Source organism: Marmota marmota, unplaced genomic scaffold, assembly GCF_001458135.2.
Source record: "Marmota marmota marmota unplaced genomic scaffold, marMar, whole genome shotgun sequence".
Taxonomy (NCBI): Eukaryota; Metazoa; Chordata; class Mammalia; order Rodentia; family Sciuridae; genus Marmota; species Marmota marmota.
The window spans coordinates 1403712-1406730 of NW_026000261.1; the positions used below are offsets into that span (position 1 = coordinate 1403712).

Sequence of the window (3019 nt, forward strand, 5' to 3'; positions counted from 1 at the left end):
GGCTTTTTTTTTTTTTTTTTTGAGGTAAGCTATTAGGTCTGCCCTTTCTCCTTTCTTCTTAATGCCAGCAAAGATCATTTTTGTTCCAGAGATGTACTTTTTGGGATTCTCCAAATACTCCATCAGTGTATCCACTCCCCAGGTGCTGCCTTTGTTCTTGTTGGCTTCTGTATAAGAGAATCCAGCAGCCTGTCTTCCGCCCAAACACTCCGTGGAAATTTGGCCCAGTCTTGTGCTTGTCTCCCTTTTCCACGGTGTGGCACTGGGCACACTTCTGAACAAAAATCTTCTTGCCTTTCTCAACATCACCCATTTTTTTTTCAGCTGTAGTTGGACTCTACATCTTTATTTATTTTTATGTGGTGCTGAGGATCGAACACATTGCCTCACACATGTGAGGTGGGCGCTGTACCACTAAGCCACAAACCCAGCCCCAACATCACCCATTTTTAATTTGTTCTTTCATCAGTAGTGCAAAGAAGGTTCCCAATCAGAAGCTGGATGTCCCACTTTGTAGCTCAAGGACATGCCAGTCTGCGCCTATGAAAATTTTTGGTTCTAAACATACAGAATAGAGGTTTTAAATTAGAGTAAGAAACAATACTTCACTTGTAAATTTAGAATAGTTCAAATTTTATGGTCGGCTAGAAAGTTGTACAGGAAACTTCACCCTTGTATACAGGGATCTGGTAAGCTCAGCCAACTAACAGCTTCAAAGAAACTCCCAGATTCAAGTCACTGTTGGGACTGATGCCAACCTTCCACCCCCAGCCTCCATTCTTAATATGGGAATCTGCTGTCTGTTGTAATTATAAGAGTTGCTGATCTTGCCATCAGAATGTTGGTGCACCCATTTCCGAATGAAATGTTCACGCAAAGTGCCAAGGATAGATGATAAATTCAAAGAACATAGAAGAACAGGTTGTATGACATTTTTTGCCTGATCGTTAATGTTTTAAATGTGGCGGAATGCAGCCGGAGACTTGCTTTCGTTGTAATATACCATCTGGTATATATACAAGCAGAATGCATATAGTTCCTACCTATATTTTCCTTCCACAACTTTTTATTTTAAAAAGTTTCAAACCTACTCAAAATGTAATGAACTACCATGTACCCGTTACCTAGAGCTACTAATTATTAACATAAAAAGACACATACAAAAAAAGTAAATGGTCTTTCTTCTCTTACTATATGTATTTAGTGCTTATTTTTAAAATTTTTTTTAGAATTTAATTAGTTATACGTGACAGTAGAATGCACTTTGATACATGATATATAATGGAGTATAATTTCTCATTCTTTTGGTTGTACATGATGTAGAATCACACCAGTCATATAGTTATATATGTACATAGGGTAATAATGTCTGATTCATTCTACTATCCTTCCTACCCTAATCCCCCTCCCCTCCCTTCACTCCCCTCTGTCTAATCTTAAGTAGCTCTATTTTTCCCTAGTCCCCCTACCCACCCCCCACCCCATTGTGAATTAGCATCTGCATATCAGAGAAAACATTAGACCTTTGGTTTTTTAAGATGGGCTTATTTCGCTTAGCATGATGTTCTTCAGCACCATCCATTTACCAGAAAATGCCATAAATTCATTCTTCTTTAAGGCTGAGTATAACTAGTATATTTCATTACAATACACTCCTATATTCTTTACCATAAACGTTGTAGGAAAAAGATATCCTCATACATCTAAGCAATATACTTAACACATTCAAAAACTTTAACAATGATGTGATACAATTATCTAATATACACTCCATTACCCATATTTTCTTCAATTGTCCCATTAATGTTATTTATAGATCTTCACTTCCTGATCCAGAGTCCAATTAAAGACCTCAAATTACACGTCTTTCTCATACCTGTTCGGCCTCTTTAATCTAGAATAGCTCTCTTGCCATTCTCTCTTTTTATTTGTTTTTCATGAAACTTGACATTTTTGAGAAAGCTAGGCCAGCTGTTTTGTGTAATGGCTATAAATTTGGGCAAGTCTGATTGATCTTTATAATTGGATTTAGGTTAAACATCTGTGACAAAAATGTCACAGACTATGTTTTATTTGGTTAATGTGGTACTTAACAGATTTCTATTGTAAAAGGCAACTTTCTCCTTTGTAATTAGTAAATTGTATGTCAATCAATACTTTTAGACTATGTGAATGTCTTGTTTCTAAACCTTTGTCCACTGATGATTTTTTATATCCTTGGTTGAATTAATTATTATTATGGTATTTGTAAAATGCTGTTTTTCCAATTCCATCAGTTTTTTTTTCATTAGATAGAATTTTCTATAAAGAACTTCATACACACCTTTTTAATATTACCATGTACTCATGGGTTATGTTTTATTCAATGTGCTTTAACCCACTGCTATTATTATTATTATTATTATTATTATTATTATTCTGGTGATTGAACCCAGGACCCTGTGCATGCAAGGCAAGCACTCTACCAACTGAGCTATCTCCACAGCATGCTATTATTATTATTTTTTTAAAGAGAGAGAGAGAATTTTAATATTTATTTTTTAGTTATTGGCAGACACCACATCTTTGTTTGTATGTGGTGCTGAGGATCGAACCCGGGCGGCACGCATGCCAGGAGAGCAAGCTACTGCTTGAGCCACATCCCCAGCCCTCATTATTATTTTTAATAATCAATTTTTTAAATGATCAAGTGGGTTATTCCTCAAGCTGGTTCTCATGGTTTTTGACATATCTTTTTCAACATTCGAGTAGTTTCTTGCATTCTAACTCAATATGATACTCCTAGCTAATCTTACACTTTCCCTCTCCAGACCTGAAATCAGCCATTTCTCTAAGGACTCATGGTTCTTTCCAGTGAGAAAACATTTAGGGACCAAGACCTGTAACTAGATGTTCTTATTGTTCCTGGGATGTCACTGCTTCTAGGACATTTCATTGGGCAAAGCTTTGAATTCCTGAGTTCACACTGATAACTGTAATTCTAATCTAATGCCAGAGGTGGTTCTTTGCCCTTTCCATA

General features: G+C 36.2%; 1 pseudogene; it reads right to left on the reverse strand.

Annotated features, from left to right (window-relative positions):
- The window catches only part of LOC107152433, a 63192-nt pseudogene extending 62879 nt beyond the window's left edge, over positions 1-313 (reverse strand).
- Positions 314-3019: the final 2706 nt, after the last annotated feature.